The sequence below is a fragment of the Hippopotamus amphibius genome, chromosome 6, assembly GCF_030028045.1.
Source record: "Hippopotamus amphibius kiboko isolate mHipAmp2 chromosome 6, mHipAmp2.hap2, whole genome shotgun sequence".
Lineage (NCBI taxonomy): Eukaryota > Metazoa > Chordata > Mammalia > Artiodactyla > Hippopotamidae > Hippopotamus > Hippopotamus amphibius.
In genome coordinates this window covers 164,202,581-164,224,134 of record NC_080191.1, presented here as the reverse complement: position 1 = coordinate 164,224,134, position 21,554 = coordinate 164,202,581, and the positions used below count along the sequence as shown (strand labels likewise).

The 21,554-nt window shown below is 40.4% G+C and overlaps 1 pseudogene; it reads left to right on the top strand.

The window, feature by feature from the left end:
- LOC130855010 (60S ribosomal protein L29-like) overlaps positions 1 to 18,578 on the top strand; it is a 28,494-nt pseudogene extending 9,916 nt beyond the window's left edge.
- The last annotated feature ends 2,976 nt before the right edge of the window (positions 18,579 to 21,554 follow it).

The window sequence follows — 21,554 nt, the reverse complement described above, 5'->3', positions numbered from 1 at the left end:
CCAAGGTCATCCCCCAATGAAGTGCCGTATCTAAAATCCAGACACAGGACTCTCACTCCAAAGACCAAGTCCTTTGCACGATGCTTCCTTATGATAGTAAAATAATGTTGTCTTTTCTACTCATTCTTTGCTAAGGAAAATAAATTTATTATTTTCAAGTGCTCCATTAACCTGTTCATTCAGCAGCTGACCATTTAGTTTAGGATATATTGTTAGTAGGCACTTGGCTGGAAAATTAACTGTTGGGGCTGATCGTAAAAAGAGAAAGAGGGGCTTTTGATTGTTTGCTTTGTCTCTGGTTTTTTGTCTGTTTGCTTGTTTAGTTTTTCTGATGGGAGAATAAAAAGGAAAACATCTTTTCCAGGTGAGGGCTGAACATTGAATGATGTTGCATTTTTTTATTTACATTTTACAATTGAAGGTTTGCGGCAACCCTGCCTGGAGCAAGTCTACTGGTGTCATTTTTCCAACAGCATTTACTCACTATGTGTTTCTGTGTCACATTTTGGTACTTCTCACAAAATAGTTCAAAATTTTCATTGTTATTATATTTTTTATGGTGATCTGTGATCAGCAATCTTTGATGTTACTATTGTGATTGTTTGGGGCGCCCATATAGGATGGTGAACTTAATCGATAAATGTGTGTTCTGACTGCTCCAACTCCCAGCCATTTCCCCATCTCTCTCTTTCTTCTTAGGCTTCCCTATTTCCTGAAATACAATGATATTGTATTTAGGCCAATTAATAGTCCCACAGTGGCCTCCAAATTTTGAGTGAAATGAAGAGTCACATGTCTCTCACTTTAAATCAAAAGCTAGAAATGATTAAGATTAGTGAGGAAGGCATGTTGAAAGCCAGAATAGGCTGAAAGCTAGGACTCTTGGTGCCACTTAGCCAGGTTGCGAATGCAGAGGAAAAGTTCTTGAAGGAAATTAAAAGTGCTACTCCAGTGAGCACAAAAATGATAAGAAAGCGAAGCAGCCTTATTGCTGATTTGGAGGAAGTTTTAGTAGGTAGATGACCAAACCAGCCACAACGTACCCTTAAGCCAAAACCTCATCCAGAACAAGGCCCTAACTCTTCAATTCTATGAAGGCTGAGAGAGGTGAGTAAGCTAAACAAGAAAAGTTTGAAGCTATCAGAGGTTGATTCATGAGGTTTAAAGAAAGAAACCATTTCTATAACATAATAGTACAAGCTGAAGCAGCAAGTGCTGATGTGGAAGCTTCAAGTTATCCAGACAATCTAGCTAAGATCATTAGTGAAGGTGGCTACACTAAACAACAGATTGTCAATGTAAACAAACTGCCTTCTATTGGAAGAAGAACATCTAGGACTTTCACAGTTAGGGAATAGAACTCAATGCCTGGCTTCAGAGCTTCAAAGGATAGGCTGACTGGTGGCTTTAAGCTGAAGCCAACGCTCATTTACCATGCTGAAAGTGTCAGGGCTGTTAAGAATTATACTAAATCTACTCTGCCTGTGCTCTATAAATGGAAAAACAAAGCCTGGATGACAGCACATCTGTTTACAACATGGCTTACTGAATATTTTAAACCCACTGTTGAGAACTACTGCTCAGAAAAAGAGATTCCTTTCAAAGTATTACTGCTTACTGGCAATGCACCTGGTCACCCTAGAGCTCTGATAGACATGTACAATGAAATTTATATTGTTTTCACACCAGTTAACACAACATCCATTCCGTACCTCATGGATCAAGGAGTAATTTAGACTTGTAAATCTCATCACTTAGGAAATACGTTTTATAAGGCTATTTGCCATAGATAGTGATTCCTCCCATCAATCTGGGAAAAGTCAATTGAAAACCTTCTAGAAAAAAGTCACCATTCTAGATGCCACTAAAAACATTTGTGATTCATGGGAAAAGGTCAGAATATTAACATTAACAGGAGTTTGGAAGAAACTGATTTCAATCCGTATGGATGACCTTGAAGTACTCAAGACTTCAGTGAAGGAAGTAACTGCAGATGGTAGAAATAGCAAGAGAACTAGCATTAGAAGTGGATCCTGAAGATGTGACTAAATTTCTGCAGTCTCTTAACAAAACTTGAACAGATGAGGAGTTGTTTCTTATGGGTGAACAAAGAAAGTGTTTTTTTGAGATGGAGACTATTCCTGGTGAAGATACTGTGATGACTGTTGAAATGACAACAAAAGATTTAGAATATTACATAAACTTCAGTGATAAAGCAGTGATAGGATTTGAGAGGAATGACTCCAATTTTGAAGGAAATTCTACTGTAAGTAAAACGCTATCAAATAGCATTGCATGCGACAGAAATCATTCATGAAAAGAAGAGTTAATCAGCGCAGCAAATTTCATCATCGTCTTATCTTAAGAAATTGCCATAGCCAACCAGCAAAAAAATTATAACTTGCTCAAAGCTCAGACGATGGCTAGCATTTGTTAGCAATAAAGTATTTTAAAACTGAGATATGCACATTGTTTCTTAGACATATGCACATTTAATAGACTACCGTATAGTGTAAACATATCTTCTGTTTGCACAGGGAAACCAAAATATTTGTGTGATTCACCTTATTGAGACATTGGCTTTATTGCAGAGGTCTGGAACTGAGCCCGCAATATCTCCAAAGTATGCCTTATACGTTTTAGTTATAATAGCAAAAAGTAGTTTCGTTTAACATTTAAAGAAAAATATAGAGGTGAAATGCCTAAATAAGTCGGAAAACAGAGGGGAAACAATTGGAACTTCGGAACTGTGTTTCTTTTTCTTCTTTGTTCTTGGAGGCAATAACAAGCAGGGTGGACTAAAACCTCCCAAAGTGACTACCTGTCGCTTACATGGGGTGTCCAATGGCTCCTGGCAAAAGAAAAGCAGGAATCAGTTTGAACCACTAATGTCTCACCTCCTTTGGCAAACAAAACAAAGTAAAATAAACTCTCCACGGAAGAAATCCTTCTGCCACCCCATGCTTTTGTCAAGAAAAATTAGAATTAGTTATAGTATATTTGCTATCGATGAAATAGGTCTCATGGTAAACTTGGGGGGAAAAGAAGAAGAAAACAGCACTTGAAAGGCCCACATTGATACGTAGTCCAACTTCCTCACTTTCTAGGTGAGAAAAGAGGCCCAGAGAGGGGCAGTGACTGGCCTGGGAATAGACAGGCAGTTAGAAAGCGAGTTGGGATTACCAGCCATCTGCTTCCAGCCCAATGATGCTTCCACCGTTGCATTATTGCTTATGTAGAAGGGAGGAGAAATACACACACAGCATTTTAGGGATCCGCACGTGTGCCTGTCCTCCTGTATAACTGGTTTTCAACCTTATATTCCTAGCAACTGAGCCCCGGGAAGAAAAAGAGACTCTATCCTTTTGCATTAGATGTTTATCCTTCAGAGCTAATGTACTGGTACAGAGGAAAAGCGTATAAATGAATTCTTAACCAGGAGCCTATATCTATGGCAGCACATTAGCTCTGTGCTATTAAAAAGAAACATGTGCCTCTATTGTAACAATAGTGTTCATTATGAAACAGCAGACTCTGTGAGCTATATAATTGAATACAAGGCCATCCAGAATTTGCAAACGGAACTTCTGGTACGAAAAGAGTGTGTGAAATCAGTGTCATGATGCAACAGCCATTTCTGGCAGCCCAAAGAAGAGGCTGAAAAGCGCAGTCAAAGAGAATTAATATTTTTCTGGCGCAAATGTATCGCTGGCTGCACAAGGTGATTTTACTGTGCATTATACTTTAATTATAACTGCGCTGTAGCCAGCTGCTCCACTTCATTCCCTAATTATAGATGCAAAGCGCATCTACAACTCCCACCCGTAAAAAAGATCTGAGGGATTTCATGGTAGGCTTGCTCTGAGTTCCTCCTTCCTCTCTTGGCCTGTGGACACCCCCTTCAACGGTAGTTTTGAACAGACCGAGAAAACGTTTGTGATGCTCTGATCACCTCAGAAAGTGCAGAGTGTCTGAGCTTGTCCCACTCGTGAGTAATTCTCTTCTACTGTTATTATACACACTCTGGCCAGCTAACTCTTCCAATGTCGTGGTCATATGTAACTTCCTGTTCACAAATCCTTCTCTGTCTTTTTTTTTTTAATTTGAACCATTTCAAAAAATTGATCTATAATTGACATACAGCATGATATTAATTTCAGATGTACAACATGATTCAATTGCAACAGGATCACATAAGTCTAGGTAACACCCAACATATCTTTTTTCTATATGTACGCTCCTCCCCCACCAAAAACTATTTTTAATTAGTCATTTTATTTTGTTTTCTTTATCTTCAGTGCTATCATGTCAAGTGACTCTTGAACTGCTTCTGAGAGCCCTACAAGAAATGTGTTTTTGCCCGCCTTTTTCAGTGGAGAAGAGAGATTTATAAAGTTTAAAGCATTTCTGGAAGGTGACACAGTTAGCCAGTGGCAGAATAAGGCTTGAAACCACATCTTTTGATATTGATTCCCACTCATTCCCACTCAGTACTGTCATGCATCCTTTGAAAGCAGTATTTAACCTCTCATCGGCATAGCAGGGCTGTGCCGGAGCCAGCTTGCAGTGCTTCACCAGAGCAAATTGTAGGCAACTCTTTACAACCTCGCGTTCAGTGACCCCGTCGGTAGCTTGAAGTTGGCCGTGGTGAGTATGAAACTGACACATACTGCAAATCAGAGCTCCCGCTCCTTCTCCAAGAACCAGGCATTCATCACCCACTAGACTGCCATTGAATTGGGGAAATAGATCTATGAGTTCCCATAAAAATAATGTAATTTGGATCACAATGCCACCTTCCTCTCTGAACTTGAATAATGTGTGTATGAACACTACTTATGAATGAGGAAAAGCTTAGCTGTGTATTTAGACTTCCTCTCATGACTCTTTCAATATTCTAAAAACAGGAGAGTCACCTGATAGAATGAGGGCTTTTTCTCCAGCTGGTAAATTCAGAATTTTTGAATGAACCCTTTGACTTTCAAAGTATTTATGGTTTTAAAAGCAACCAGCAGACTAGGAGCTTACATGCCCAGGAAGGCTCAGAGATAATACACAGAGGTCCCAAAGCAGGAGGCTCCAGGAAAACAAGCAGTTCCTCACATCCGAATATACTCCAGCAAGACATGTGAGGCATGTGAGGGAATGTTTTCTGGAAGCCAAATCCGGGCATTTCTGAAAAAAAGTAAATGAGTGCATGAGGCTTTTTCAGGGGTGATAAAAGGAAAACAATTGAGAAATTCCCTATTTCCCTCTCATCAAAATTCCTGGACTTTTACAAAAACACAAATTCTAGCTACTTACAAGATTGAAGTTCAAATCCAAGAGCAAAGTTTGAGAAACTGACATCAAACCTGAACTGAAGAAGGGCTTGAAACATCAACCCTGGGACCAAAAATAGGCACCGACGTTCTAGATAGAAAATGAAGTGTAAGCTTTTTACCAAACATCAAGTGCAAATCTCAAATCACAAAGTAATAGAAACACAACACTAAAATTCAGCACATGTTCTACTGCTTAGAGATTCAATTAGATTCTCTATATAGCAGAGACAGCTGCATCAGATGGCGTGTATTCTTCCTAATGGACTTTAGAATTTATATATGTGCTGATCTTAAAAAATTTATTTGTGGTGACCTCAAAAGCTGATAGGAAGATTAAATACTAATATCTAATTGCCAGATTCCGCAAATGTGTTTTTGCCACCCTTGTTGGAACTACCTTCGGAAAAACTCTAAAAGGCAAATTTCTTCAGTTAATAGTGAACATTCCTGACAGTCAGGAGTAAGTAGCCTTATATCTGACATTAACTGGAATAAAGACTTTAGAGAACATCTAAAACAGTGGGGAGAAGTATAAAGAGGCAGAAGAAGGTAATAACTAAGAGAATGGATTTGGGACCTGAACTGTCTAAATAGCCCCTCCCCACCCCTACCCTCATATCTGCTTTTTACGAGTTGTTAGACTGGACAAATTGCTTAAACTTTATGTCCTTTGGTGTTCTCATCTGCTAAATGGGCACAATAACAAAACTGCATTCCTCTTAGGGTTACTGTTATAATTAAATAATTTTAATATAAAGTACTTACAATAATATCTGACACGTAGTATCTAATGAATGTTAACTTTTAACCCAAGTGAGCCTTCTCATTTCACAAGATAAAATACTGAAGCCTAGAGAGATTAAATGCGTTATTCAAAGTCATGAAGCCAATTAGAGGTAGAATTGGAATTAGAACCCATGCCCTCTTTTCCCTTGTTCCACCACCTTCTCCATTGTGCTGCATAAGTTATCTGCATTTATTCAATTAAACAAGTATTATTAAACTCTTCTCAGGATTGGGATTCTCTCAGCACTTCTTCCAATACAAAAGTAAAAGACAAATTCAATTCTCAAACATAAGGTCTTATGACTTCAAATGAATCGTTTTCACCTCATCGAAATGCTACTACTTCTCAGCTATGTGTTTTGAAGTGAGGTCTTACCCATTTGTTTGTGAAATAGGAAAACTTCCTGTCTCAACAATAGTCCCAGGAACCTTACATGTATGAATTACGTAAAGATGTTTCAATCATTGTTGAGGGAAATAAAAAAAAAAAGAGGAAAGAACAAATGAAGTACAAAGTTGGGTAAACAATTTTCAAATTCAATATTTTACCCAGACAATGATAAAACCAGCTACCAGAGAGATTGAGTTGGAGCCTTGCTCTGTGTCCCTGGAGACAGGAAACTCTTCTGAAAGAATTATAAAATATGGATTAGTACCACAGAACCTTTTAATGACTCAGCTTTAGTAAATTCCTTAATCCACAACCCTAGAAACAGTTCATAGGGAAGAAGCTGCCAGGCCTCACGGAACATTACTGCCACGACTGCTGTTACTGCTGCTGTTGCTATGACTGTTTTGGCCTCTCATCATTATTCACTTTGGTTAGGCTTCCACCTTGGAAAGAAAGATGATGAATTCATGATTTTCTCAGAGTGCTCCAGTTTCAAAATGAGGGTGATAGTTGAAAAGAACAGAGAGAGCCTCTGAGAAATCAGGCCATGGTTATAAATCCGGTGCCCTGGTAATTTATGAACATTGATGAGTCCACAGAGTTCATGGTGTCTGAAATCTAAAACTATTGATTGCATTTAGGCCAAGGTGGATACAGGTATGAGGTTGAGGCAGTGGTGTGGCTGGTAGCAGAAGGAAATTGGTCAAAGTTTCGCCATGAGGTAAATTCTAGGAACAAAGACTAGGAAAACAGAAACCCATCAACAAGAAAAGTATGGATGTAAAAATTGAAGTAAAGGTAAGGAGAGAGAGACTGAGATCCGAGGAGGTGAATATAATATTGAAGCAAGTTCCAAATTTGAAGCCTAGACAGCAGAAGGAGGACCAGGGAGCTGGAGGGACTCAGAGGTGCGTCTGGGCATTACTCAAACCTGTCTGAGTGCTTCAGTTTCTGCTTTGCTGTGGTCTAGATCACAGGACCCCATACAGATTCTTAGCAGTTAGGCCTCTACACCTTGGGAAATCTCTCCAGGATCTGCCTTCTATTTAGTGTCTCCCAAGAGTTGACTCAGTCTGAAATGTCCAGGTTCCATCCCACAGATACGCAGCGTTCTATGAGTCTGTTTATACCTCTGCCCAGATTATTCAGATAAGTGCCTTACCACGGAATATGGTTTTTCAGGTTCCTTTGACTTTATCCACCTCAGACAATAGGCCAAGCTGGGTCAATACCCTCCATAGGTTCTGGAATTCTAGTTTAGGTCCAGCCCTGTGGTTCTCACTAGACAAGATTTGGTTGGACGTGGTAGTTTGCTAGTGGTATTGCTGCAGCTTTTTAACGGCCAGGCTCATATCCTGGTCTCAAAGTGTTATGTAACACTTCATAGTGTTGAAATAAGCTCATGTACAATGAGCCCTGTACTTCCTTCTATGTAAATTAGATATTCTTCTTTGACTTTATCTGGTTTGAGGTTCATAGAGCTTATTGCATCTGTGGTTTCATGCCTTTTGCTTGTTTTGAAAAATAGCCAGAATCTCTTCCAATATTACTTCTGTTTCTCTCCCTCTCCCCAGCCCCTCTCTCTCGCGTGTCTTCTCCCTCTTTCCTTCCCTCATCAGTTCTCTTTCTGTATTCCACTTATTTGTTATATTTTTTAAAAAAATTATCTCATGTTTCTTAGATGCTTTTCCTTATCTTTCATCTTTCTCCTTTTGGTGCTTCACTTGGATGTTTTCTACTGATCAGTCATTCAGTTCACTATCTTCCGATTTTGCTTCTAATCTGCTACCAATCCTATCTATTGGATTTGTAAGTTTAGTTTATATTTTATAGGTCTACAATTACCATTTGACCTTTTCATAAGTTTTAAGTTACTGGTGAAATTATTTATCTTATTTTCTTACATATTAATCCTGGTTATAAGTCCCCATCTGATAACGATATTATGGCTTTGTTTCAATTACCTACCATTTTCTCTAAGGTTTTGGTCATTTGTCTTCACCATATTTTAAAATTCTTAATTTGATTTCAGATATTTTGAGTAAAGCACTTTAGAGATTCTGAATAATGTTATTTTTCTCCAAAGAAGGATAAGATTTCCTCAGGCAAGCAGATGGAGTATCTTCACATCACGTTAATCCTGCTAGGACTGATTTTTGACATTGTTAGATCAGCTTTGCCCATACGTACTTTAAGGCACAACCCTCAGTCCTTTCCCATAGTCATGGGCCTTTCTGGGTTCTCAACTGAAAGCCCGAGTATTTACCAAGTCTCTTCCACTTTGTTGGAGTTTGAGACACGATCTCTGTGTTGCTAACACTTCATGGTTATTTAAATCTCGGACCATGTCTGTAGTCTCCTAGTTATTGCTTTCTTCTACATTTCTTTCTTTTGGATTTCTAGTTCTGCACATGTCCAGCATTGGAGCTGTCCAAACTTCAATGAAATATTTATATTATATGTTGGTGTTCACTTGCAGGGTTTCCACTTCTCTGTGGTTTTTCACCTTAAATCCTTGCCAATTTGGTAGCCACAAACTCCAATCTCTGGCTCCTCTTCCTGGTAAGACTGCTGCTTTCTGCGCAGGCTCTGCACCACCCACCCCTAGCTGCCCTACAGTGCAAATGAGAAGATCTTTCAGGGGAACTTCCAGGTACAGTCAAAGTGGAATACTTGTGCTTTTATTCTTTCAGGGTTCATTGCCCTCAGATCAAGGCTATATTACTTGTTCTTAAATGCCTTTGAATATTTGTTTTATAAATAAACAAAATATACATATTTTCATAGTTATATTTGTCTTTAGCATAATAAAAACTATTCTATCATGACTGAAATCTGAAGTTTATTAGACAATTTTAAATAAGTAAACATTTATTTTATAATCCTTATACATTTTAATTTATTTTCAGCTTTAGTTAGATTTTGAGATGGCTTAAGTGGAAAAAAAAGGCTATTTGTGAAATTTGTTTGCTAAATACAAATAAAAAATTCAGTACCAAGTAAAAATGAAGTAAATAAACATATAAAAGAGAAGGGTTGATATGGTTCTATGAATAAGCATAGTATCACATCTGAATCAGGCAGCCAAGGCAAAAAAGGAAACATTATCCAATACATAAATCTCATTATCAAAAAGAAAAGAGCGTGTACGCTACTTACACAGAAAACATAATTTTTCATAATGTGAAATTTTTAAATAAAATGTTTTAGTGAGATTATCTATAAAGGCTTTATCTAACATGCCAAAGCGGTTTCTTGCAGCCTACATTAAAATCCAAGTTGATGGCATTACATAACAATAGAATAAATATATATTTGTTTGCACTGAGAACAGGTGACAAAGGCCAACTATTTGCTAAAACGAAGGATATTATAAGCTTCTGCTATCTTTTACTTTTGTTATATTTTTCTTATACTTTCAGAAATATCAAAGAAATAAAAACAATGAATGGAAATCCATACTTACTTCATCATGCATTTAATTTTTAACCATAATATCTCAAGGCATTGGGAACTGAGGAAATATCACCATATGTGTATGAACACTAATCTGATAAACTTAGAAACAAGTATGTAGGTAGACTAGCATCAAGATATATTGCTAACAGAAAGATTACATAAAAGGGATCTGGTCAAACTTATTACAAGCCAGTATAAGACTATCCTGCCTGTTGGTGGATGCAGCTGAGTTTCTAACATAAGTAGGTTGTACTTGTTGAATGAATGGATGGATAAACAAATGGATAAATACACCAAAAAAGTGAATGAATTTTGGCCCCGGACATGAGGACAGTGCTCACCTCACAGACGGAGTTAAATGACCCCAACTGTGGGGTTTGGAGAGCTTGATGGGTGATGAACCAGGCATTTCGATACTACACTTTCCAATTTCATTGGCATCTCTTATAAGCCATCTGTAGCGTTACAGTGATGCCTCAATTAACAAAGCCTTTGGAACAAAGCTCCTTTATAATCAAGTTGGCAGCATTGACAATAGCTCATAAACATGCAAAGTATGCTACCATGTGTCATTCAGCTCGGTGACAATATTCCAATTAGGCTGCGTGTGTGCACATGGCAAAATACTGTGGCGCACAGCTCCCATGGGCACGCACAGTCAAAAGAACTGATCCCAGCATCCCTGGGGTATTCTTTAGCTTGCTCTTTCCCCTTGGCCATTTTTTTTTTCTGATCTTTGTTGCATAGTTAATGGTAATCTTTTTCCCACTCGAGTGTCTGATGTCCTTTTGCTCTTTAGTTACTTATCTTGACCTTGCCCAAAAAAACCAAAAACCCCTGAAAAAACAGGCCCTGTGGGTCGCTCCTTACATTTGTAGCTTGCCTGACTGACCTCAGTTGCTTCTTACATTTATGCAGTAGGTGGTATGCATTCTATAACCACACCTGCCAGTAGAGCTGAGCATGGATAACAAATGTGTTAGAAGGAGTGCTGGGAAGCGTATTGCATGATCTATGTCATAAAGGCTCCACTGTTGACTCCCATGCTCCTCAACAGTCAGTCTTTCTTGCTGAGCCCCAATTTCTACACTCACCAGGTGAGAAGATTGATGACCTCTAAGGATCCTTCCAGGTTTAAACGTTTTAGGATTCCAAATTCAAAACTGAAAACGTATGGTGAAGATGTACTGTCTCCCTCCCATGTCTAAGAGTTGGGAGAATTGAACGTGTAAATTCTGGCTGATGCTGTTTTCTGGGTCTGTCACAAAACAAAACAGATTTCTTGGATAATATTTCTCTTGAAATATAAAAGATATTCTGTCTGGGAATGCTTAGTAATCCCTTAGGGGGCAAAGAAAGCAGAGAGTTACAAAACTAAGTGTCGTGACACCACTGCTATCATCTCAGAATCTGGATCGAAGTTTCAAGAGTCAGGACATGATTCATGTTCTTTTTCTTTTGTCTCTGCAATCATGGAAACGTGTATCAATAGGTAGCCTCCATCAGCCCTCGTCCCCGAGGGTCTGTGATGAGCGTCTCTCTCTCGTCCACTCACTTCATGCGTGAGCGAGAGAAAATTTTGGCAGCAGTAAGCTATTGAAAAACAAACAAACCAACATGAAGGGCTGCGAATTGTCAAACCCAGCTTTCTCCCACTCTAGCTCTTCTGCGCCTTCACTAGCCCCGGGCATGAGGGAAGGTGGAAGGAGGAAGTCTATTATTTGGGGTTACCGGAATAGTCCTGCTGGCACAACAATTCTGGGCATTTCGCCTGTAACTCTTCAGAGAGGACATACCAGGGGCTGTTCTTGAGCTTAGAATTTTGCTACCATGAAAGTGAGGGGCTTACAAGGTAGGAAGTATATTTTCACGGATGCTAAAGTGGGTAAAGACATACTTTCTTCTCTTTTCTTGTTTTTCTACCTCTGCAGAGTCCTTGAATAATAGATTGATAAGAACCTTATAAAAGAAATTGTTATCAAATGTTCTTTCTAACGTAGAATCTTCCACATACCCTTTGAGGTGAAATTTAGCTTTTGCCCCAGCACGTTCTTTCATAGGGAACTCACCTTTTCACAAGGCAACCAGCAACTTTTACACACAGCATGGACTCCAAAAGAGTTCTTTTCTCTATGTTAAAGTGAAATATGTGTCACTGTAATTTCTACTCAATAAAATTCTTAATCCTATCTCTCGAGGCCACATTTTAATGCTTACCCTTGATAGTCTTTAAAATATTTTAAGTTAGCAAGAAAATTCCCTGCAATGAAATTCCTTGAAATTTTCTCCCGAAGAAGGAACTTGAGTCACAAAATCGGTTTACAGGGGAGATGGTAATTATGGGTATGTGGTGTGATTTGCAGGTGGTCACAACATTATTGTTATCATTAGTGCAGATGGAGTGAAAATTAGATAGTAGGAGAGAAGTGAAACCTTCAGGTCCTCACATCTTAAATGAGTTGATGTATCCCTTCTCCTCAATTCATCAAAAAACAGCAAGAACCAAAAGCAGTTGGCATGAGTTCTATTTCGGCCAGAGGAAATCTCTGTTTCACATTCCCCTTCTTTACTGCCATCTCCTCTGACTCTCTTTGTTGCTAATTGTCTAAAATCAAAGTTTTGATGCAAAGCTTACTGATGAGGAGAAAGAGAAGAGAGAGAGAAACCAGTGAAGTTACAAAGTTACTAAGGAGAAACTCAGAGCTAAACAAAGGATGACATATTCAGGGCACAAAGAAGCATTTCCCAGGTGGAAAAACAAGCCACATCTAATATTTCAAAACTTAATAAAGGACAACTAAACTGCTCTGCATTTGGATCATATGTAGAAATGCAAAAGCACAAAGGGAGGGTAATGTGATTAGCAAAAGCACAGGTGAATGATTTTTAGAGCTTTTTTTCTTTTTTTTTTTTTCAAACAGCAGTGGTGTGGTCACTTAAAACAAATAGTACAAATGTAGGCTACTTTCATGGCAGCACGTTTCCAAACAGAGGAAGTGTGGCATGCTGTGGTCAGACCATACCAAGGGTACAGTTTTAGCCACTGTGGCTTTCAAGAAAGGCAAATATCCTGGAGAGTTTTAGGAGGAATTTGGTTAGGTAGCTAAGGTGACAAAACCATGCCCTAAGAAAGAAGAATGGAGGCTTTTGAGGATGTTCAAGTTGAATCAGAAAGAGTTCATGGAGAAATGTAAATGGCCTTCTGGCAAAGAGCTAATACTAAGGGGAAAAAGTTTCAGGAAGGGAAAATAAGGTTCAATATAAAGAAACACTTCACAAACAATACAAACCATCTAACAGTATAATAGGACATCTCAGACAGTAGAAAAACTGAGTCCATTGTTCCTAATGCTTTAGGAGCAATTTAGGCATCTGATCAACATTCCAACTCAGTAGGTTCTTAAATTTAAAAATTAACCACCAAACAAAATGGTACCTTGAGATTTGGATTTGCTGTAGTCCCAAGAAAAGGCTCATCTAAGTAGGAGAAATGGTCCTGGACTAGAGTTCTAGTTTGTGCTTTCCATGAAATAGTTTTGGGACTTTAAGCAAATTATTTTCCTCTCTGGGCCTGTTCTTCCTTCTACAAAGAACTACTGTTCTTAGATCAGTGATTTTCAAACTTAAGATGTTACTCTGACATATAAATAAGTTAAAGCTTTTTAAAATGTACTTGAATTGCAGTAAGGATGGGATCTCTTTTCTCCCCAAGGCTCATCAAGGCAGCCCCTGTAGGGACTTCTTGTAATTCCTTAGGTTATTTAGGCAACAAGGATTGTAAACCATCTCCCCACTGATCTCTGAAATCCTGGGGTTTCTTGTTCTAAGTGTGATCCAGCATCTCCTATCTCAGGGAACCAGGAAAAGGATGCAGGGCTTTGAAAACTATTAGGAAACTTCCTTCAGAAATCAAGATATTTAGCACACATTGAGACCAGTGTCCTGAACATTGTCTGCATCCTGCTGTTTCTGAGTCCTTGTCTATTCTTTTTCCCAGGTCTGGAATATATTCCTACTTTCCCATACTGGCCCAAATTTTATACACTCTTCAAAATCCACCTAAAATTTCCTCCAGGAAGCCTTGTTAAATCAGCCCCCCATCCCTTTCCCCACTCCTTTGCAATTCCTTGCAACACTGTGTTGTGTATGTTTGCTTTGTCATCCAAAGGATCTGCAAACTGCTTAGGACAGCAGAGTGAAAAGTGCTTGGTGTTAGGAGTCACAGATTCTTTACTTGCTAACTGTGCAACCTTGAGTAAGTAACTGGACTTGAAGGTTCAGTTTCCTCACCTGTAAAATGGAAATGGATATATCCATTCAAAAGGGTGGTTTATTTTATTTTATTTTATTTTTAAGAATCAAGTGAAAGAGTACACATAAAACAACTTTCACACACACACACACAAAGTGATAGTATTAATTCCATCCATTTCCTTTACCCCAGAGGAAAGGAAATTTAAGCTTTTCTTGGAGGAAGATCTTTTCATTTCTTGTTCCTCAGATATCACTACTTCCTGCCTTGCTTTGACTCAGTCATTATTCAGTATTTATTAACACTGAAGCAAAAAGTGAAAAAGAAATTGGCTAAGTAAGGGAGACAGAGTAATATCTCTTTCATCAGCAATGCTTTATAGAGTGTGTGCTTACATATCTGATCTAATTTCTGTTCATATCAACACCCTGTGGTAGACATTCTCCTTCCTTTACAGCTGAGAAAATAGAGGCTGAAGATTAAGTGATTTGCCCTAAGTCACTCACTAGTTAGAGAGAAATTGAAATTTGAAACTGTATTTTCCTTATTCAAAAAACTCATGATTTTTCTACTTTGTTTTGCTACTTAAGTGAGTCCTTCTTGGTTCCTGTCCTTGGGAAAGTCTTGATGCTTCCTCTTAGCATAGGTGCTGGAGAAGAGGAGGTGAGATCTGGCTGTAGATCAGATTGGGCAAGAGTAGCTAGGTCCTCCTCACCCTACCAGGAAATAGTCTGATCCAGCCTTGCCTCATCTGTTGGAACCATTCCTGGCAAAGCCGCTCTGGGACATCAAGATTTACAGTCTTATCCCGTGGGAATAACCAAGTCCCTCCCTTGCTGTCAAAGCCTGTGTCTGAGGCGTTAAACGCTTCTGCAGGGGAGTCCTTTATTTGTTCCAGCCTTGCCCTTGCTTGTCTGTAGATCGATCCACAGCTCACTCTCCACCTCCCATACCCTGGACTTTGCAATCACCCTCAGGCCTTTTGAGGAAGACTCTTGTTTCCTCATGGGGTCGTCCCTGAAGTTCATTAAGGGCTTTCCTTGCTACAGCAGTAGTGTTGTGCCCTGAGCCTTTGGCCAAGACCTGCAGGTCCGATGGATTATTGAGATAAGCCCAGGCAGTTCAGCAACTCCAAATTTGGGACGTCTGGGTGCAGGAAAACCCATAAGACTCTTGATGCAACAGTTGCTGACAGACTTCAGCTACCTCCCTTCACCACACACCCAGCTGCCCACATCTTAGCCTGAGATGTCGTCCAGAAGAGTCACGCATGTGCTGCTGAAGGGGGGACTCAGCAACAGCCCTTCCTTCCCCCGGGGGTGGCGGGGATTATGAATAACCCATAACTCCCCTCTGTGGGTGATGCAGGAAGACCAACGTTTCAGGCAAGGGCGGGCTTCTTCACTGCAGCTGAATCCATGACCTAAGAAGAGACTGCTGGCTCCACCCTGACCTTGACAGGAGCGCACTGACCTTCCTTCCACTGTGTAAAAGATAGAAATATGGTTTTGACAGTGGCTCGCTTCTTCCTTGTCTTGATTTAGTCAGAAAGAAAATGGCAATCCAAATTAGAATTGAGACAAACACATGGGCTCTGCAGGAGCCACTTCCTCTTAAAAAAAAGGTCTGTGAACTGCATATTAATGAGGAAACTTCAGACAAGAGTGGGGCAGAATAAAAGCATTAAGCATGGTTCTCGCTACCTCTCTTCTTGGCAAATTTGTGAAGAATGAAGAACTCACTAGGAGTTTTGGAGCACCTGCCTTCTAATAACAAGGAAGTTGCAAAGCATTTTTACCTGTAACCTCTGAGGCAATATGGAAACTGGGATTTATGGCTTCAGTACGTACTATTTGCCAGGCATTGTGCAAATGGCTATGTTTGCCTCATTTCATCCTTATGACAAGAGAAGTAAGTAGAATAATGACCATTTTCCAATGAGGAAAGTGAAACTCAGAATACCAGTAACCACAAGAATATGGATTCAAATCCTGCTCCTTCTTCTGCAGATTCTTTGGCTATTCTATGCTGAGTAAGTAGCCATCACAATCTAGATCTCTAGCCCATGCTAATCTACTGCATTCTAGGTCTTTTGAGAATCTTCATAGTGAGTTGATACTGAGTGCATATTGAGTGCTGCTCACATACCAAGTACTTGAGAGGATGTGATAGAAGTAGAAGACAGCTGATACCCTCTCTTTGAGAGGTTTCCAACTAATTACGAAGAACTACAGGCAAGGAATTTATAAGTAGGCTCAGAATTACGGGGTGAGATGCAGATGGACCTTAGTGCCAAAGGGACGCTCAGTGAGGGAAGGATGGCCATAGGCCCTAGTCTTCATGGACATCTTGATGGGAGAACTGGTCTCTGGAAGAGTGAGGCCTACAGTAGGCAGAGAGCTAGGCCTAAGGAAGATTGGGGGTCAGCTGTATACATCACTCAAACTTTCTTTTTTCCCCATAGAAAAGAAAGACTTCTTTCCAAAGTCTTTATTTTGCAATGTACAGTAATCACAAAAATAGTTCTTCCGGGCACATCCACGCTCATCACCATGACAGGGTCTTCACTCTCTAGGTGACTGTAAAGACCAGGTTATGATGGACAGATTACTAGAGTGTAAATTGGGGCTCTCATCCTGGCTTAGCTATGTGACTCTAGTAAGTCTTTTTTTCCACTGGCTCTCGGTTTCCTGGACAATAAAGTGTTGGTACTGGAAGAACAGTCTATGAGGTTGCTTCTCGTGTTGGCATGCCATCGGTCCTCTCTCAAAAAGTCCTGTTTTGAAGTATAGTGGAATCAGCACTGGAATGGGGATCAGGAGCCACTAGTCCCCGAACTGACCCGGCCCTAACTAGGTGTGTGATCTTGGATAACTCCTTGTCACTCTCTGGGTGTCACTTTTCCTGTCTATGCAATATTCAAGCTAAGGGAGTTATGTAAAGTCCCTTCCCACTGTGACATCTTGTGAATCTAAACACCCTATTTTCAATAATTCCTAATAAAAGGATCCATTTGGGTAAGAACCTAGAGGACACAAAAGAGACCTCCTGAAGGCACCAAATTGAGTATTTGATGTTATTCAATTAAATTGGTTGTGACTGGAATATAGCATCTTTTGCACAATGACTCAGAAAATTAATTAGCTTCTGCTTTAATTAAATAATAATTCTATTTAATGCCAGTTAAAATACCACATCTGAGTCGATTCACTGTAGCAAGGTATAGTTCATGCAGGAAACATGCTCGTCTGCCATGTGGAGCTGGGCTGATGACTGAAGTGCTGGGGCTCTTGATTTCCAGATAGGCACCCAGGGCTCAGAACCACAGCATGAAAATTCCCAGAGGCCATGGGTGCAGCCTGCTCTGATGAAATCTCGCATTACCTTAGCTTTCTTCATCGGATTATTTTGCAGGTCTTTTAATTAAAGGCAAAGAGAAAATTCTAATAACAGTGCTGAATTGTCCAGATGCATTTCTAGAAGTCAAACCATTTCTGCCCAGTGTAGCGTCATTCCAGAAAACGCCAGTTAAGGCTGGGCTAAAGAGACTCTTTGACGTCTCTGAACTTTAGTATCATTTCACTCATTAGATTCCTGCATAGTTGAGAGAGTGGAATCACTGAATAATAATAATAAAGGTTTCCTACGATTGCAACCAGATATAATCTTTCTCTCCTTTGAAACAACATGACTTTGGTTTATGCTAGTTTAAGGCCGCCACCATACGCTGTATTAGATTTGTGTGTGTGTGTAATTGTATGTCAGACTTCAATTGGGTCTTATTTTCTTGACTTAATAGCTACATTAATAAAGGCTGCTTTTAAAAAAAATGCTTTATAACTTCCAGTCCCAGGTGCTTCGGGATCTGTGGGCCCTGGTGCAGACTTGGCCAAGTCCAAGAACCACACCACACACAACCAGTCCCAAACATGGCACAGAAACGTCATGGAGAAACAAATCCCGATCACAGTGATACGAATCTCTTAAGGGGGTGGACCCCAAGTTCCCGAGGAACATGAGCTTCACCAAGAAGCACAAGAAGGGCCTGAAGAAGATGCAGGCCAAGAGTGCCAAATGCCATGAGTGCAGGTGCTGAGGCTCTCAAGGCTCTCGTAAAGCCCAAGGAGGTCAAGCCCAGCATCCCAACGGGGGACAGCTGCAAGCCCCGTGACTTGCCTACGCTGCTCACTCCAAGCTCGGAAAACGTGCTCGTGCCCGCGTCACCGAGAGTCTCAGGCTCTGCCGGCCAGAGTCCCAGGCCAACCCTCAAACCAAGTCCAAGGCCGCAGCTGCCCGTGCAGCTGTGGCTCCAGCTCCAGCTCAGGCTCCCCAAGGTGCCCGGGCCCCCACAAAGTCTTCGGAGTAAAGACCTTTATCTGCCAGTGTGAGGACGGAAGGATTGGTGTGAGCCCTGGGCTGCTGTCTGCGTGGGGCTGATGTCCTCCTGTGCTATTTGTACAAATAAACCTGAGGCAGAAAAACAAAATAGTTTATAATATTTTCCCGTACATTAATAATACTTTTGAGTTTCATAAGAACCTCTGAACTCTGGGCAAATATCATTGTCCCTTTTTTACAGGTAAGAATATTGAAGCTCAAAGTGTTTAAGTAGTTGAAGTTCACAGATCTAGTCCTCACTCTGCCTAACTGCCCCTAGACACTATTCCGTCCGTAGTAGGACCTCAATATGTGTCAAAATGAAAGGATGGGGAATGGCTTCTTCCTTCTTCAGGAAAGTCTCCCAAGGAACATTGAATTTTTTTTTTTTTAATTTTTTTAAATTTTTAGCTGCTTTGGGTCTTCATCGCTGCACACGGGCTTCTCAGTGCAGTGGCTTCTCTTGTCGCAGAGCACCGGCTCTAGGCCGCACGGGCCTCAGTAGTTGTGGCATGTGGGCTCAGTAGTTGTGGCTCATGGGCTCTAGAGTGCAGGCTCAGTAGTTGTGGCACATGGGCTTAGTTGCTCCGCAGCATGTGGGATCTTCCCAGACCAGGGATGGAACCCGTGTCTCCTGCACTGGCAGGCGGATTCTTAACCACTGCATCACCAGATAAGTCCCCGGAACACTGAATTTTATGATGATATAAGGAAGATCTTTTTTGCTGTCTCTTTATACAAGTAATTGACAGTTGTCTAATGGGAGACCTCAAAGAACCAGGCAACAAGAAGGTAAACAAAACTTGTTTCAGCTATAATATCAAACGTGGTTAATTAGAAATGGCCAGAAAACACTTGCTAATTTTCCCCCTGAAAGATGGGGACTAATTCTTCTCTCCTTGAACTTGGGCTGGCCTTAGTGACTTGCTTGGCCAATAAATTTGACAGAAGCAACATTCTGGGACTTGTAAGACTCGGTCATCAGTCTTGCAACTAGGCCTCCTGGAACATTTTCTCTGGGAGCCCTGATTTGCCATGAAGAAAATCAGTGAGCCTGAAGTCACCATTGCTGGTAAGGCCACATGTAGGTACACTTGTCAATAGTCCTAACTAATCTTAGCCTGCCAGACATCACTGCCAAGGCATGAGACCTGTGAATAAAGCCATCTGAAGGCCTCTAGACCAGCCATCTGCCAGTTAAATACTATCAAATGACCTCAGTTAATGCCATGTGCAGCAGAAATATTGCTCAGTTGACTCTGTTCCAGAATTCCTGACCCTCAAAATCATGATATATAATAAAATGGTTGTTGTTTTAAGTCACTAGCTTGGGGCAATTTGTCTCTCAGCAATAGATCATTGAAACACAAAATTGTAAGGAGATAGGAAAGGGGGTAACTGTAATACCACAAAACATGCTTTTTATTTCTTCAGTGAAATTAGAAGTTAAAATTTACAAGTCATGGCACCTTATTGACTCAATCTCCCTGGAAAGTCCAGAAATCAACTGCCACTGCACAAGTCCACACCCTTTTCTCCTCTCTCCTTATAAATTCAATACACCTGCTTGGAGTGCCGTGTGCTAAGCATTGTACTAGCTAGTGGTAATGAGCTTCAAGCCTCATATATGACAAAAATGTATAAATTAATAATTACTACAGATACAATTGCCACAGTGGTTAAGTACATGGACTCTGGAGCTAGACTACTGGAATTCAAATGATTACTGCACTACTTTCTAGCTAATGAACTTGGGAAAATATTCAGTCTCTTATAGGCTCAATTTCCTCAGCTCTAAAATGGGGAGAGTATCTTATCTTAGAGATTTACTTTGAGAATTAAATGAGATAAGGTATATGACAATTATTAACTATGAATGATCATTAAAGTAAATAATCGCAGCATACTCTATATATAATTGGGATATGCAAAGGGGCCATGGGGGCATCAAGAAGAGACCTACCGCATGGAGAGCACGGGGCTTTACAAGGGTGTAGGGCATAGTGGAGCTAGCTGAGGCTTGACATTCAGGAAAAGCAAATCTTTGCCTGAAATAGATATATTTCCTTGTAAGACAAACTGCTGGGCCTTCTAGTGTGGAAGGGGCCTGATGTAGTCATCCTGCCACCAACGGCTAATTGATCTCCTGGAGTAACAGCACTGTATTAAAGATTAGCGTTGGTCTCTCATGCTGACATACTGGATATTCAGAGGCAGCAGCTAAGTCAGCCTTGGTAAGTGGGAGTCTGTGCTGTTGAGCCCATGGGTAAACTTCATCTCTGCCACCATGGCCACTCCATTTATGGACCCTCTGGTTCTGGTGTGATCAATGATAAAGGCTGTCTAAATTCAACTGGCCAAATTATTTTGTCTACTTGGTTGTTTAGCTCTTCTTTAGAGTGTCTAGTGGACATTTAATATGTGATGTAAAAATGTTCACTCTTTGTGTCCACCCCTTTATATCCATTTCCATATCCCATCAGATCCACACCTTAGATCTCCTCTTTCCCACATTCTTGACCAGATGTCTAAGCCATTGGCCACTACCCAGGGATCTATGCATATTCGCTCATTGGGTCACATCTCCTTCCACATAAAAGGTATAACCAGGTTCGTGCTCAGCTCCGTGCATTGGGAATATTTTTCTTCTCAGCTGTCTCTCAGGGCTACCGCTGAATATGGTTGTAATGCATCACCGTCTATTTTTGCATGTACCCAGAAACCAAGTTCATCCATCTGTAATCAAGCTTGGGGTTTTTTCCTGCTTATTTAGGATCCCTCATAAGTGCAGGCCAGAGGAGGGTCATTGGTACAACTGTGGTGAGTGGCAGGGAAGGTTAGACTGTATACCCACGCAATTTATCACATCCGTGGTCCTGCTCAGGCTCAATCCCAATTTATAATAACTATGGCTGAGCCCATCTGACTTTGTTATTTGATGGGGTATCTGAGAACCCAACTCATA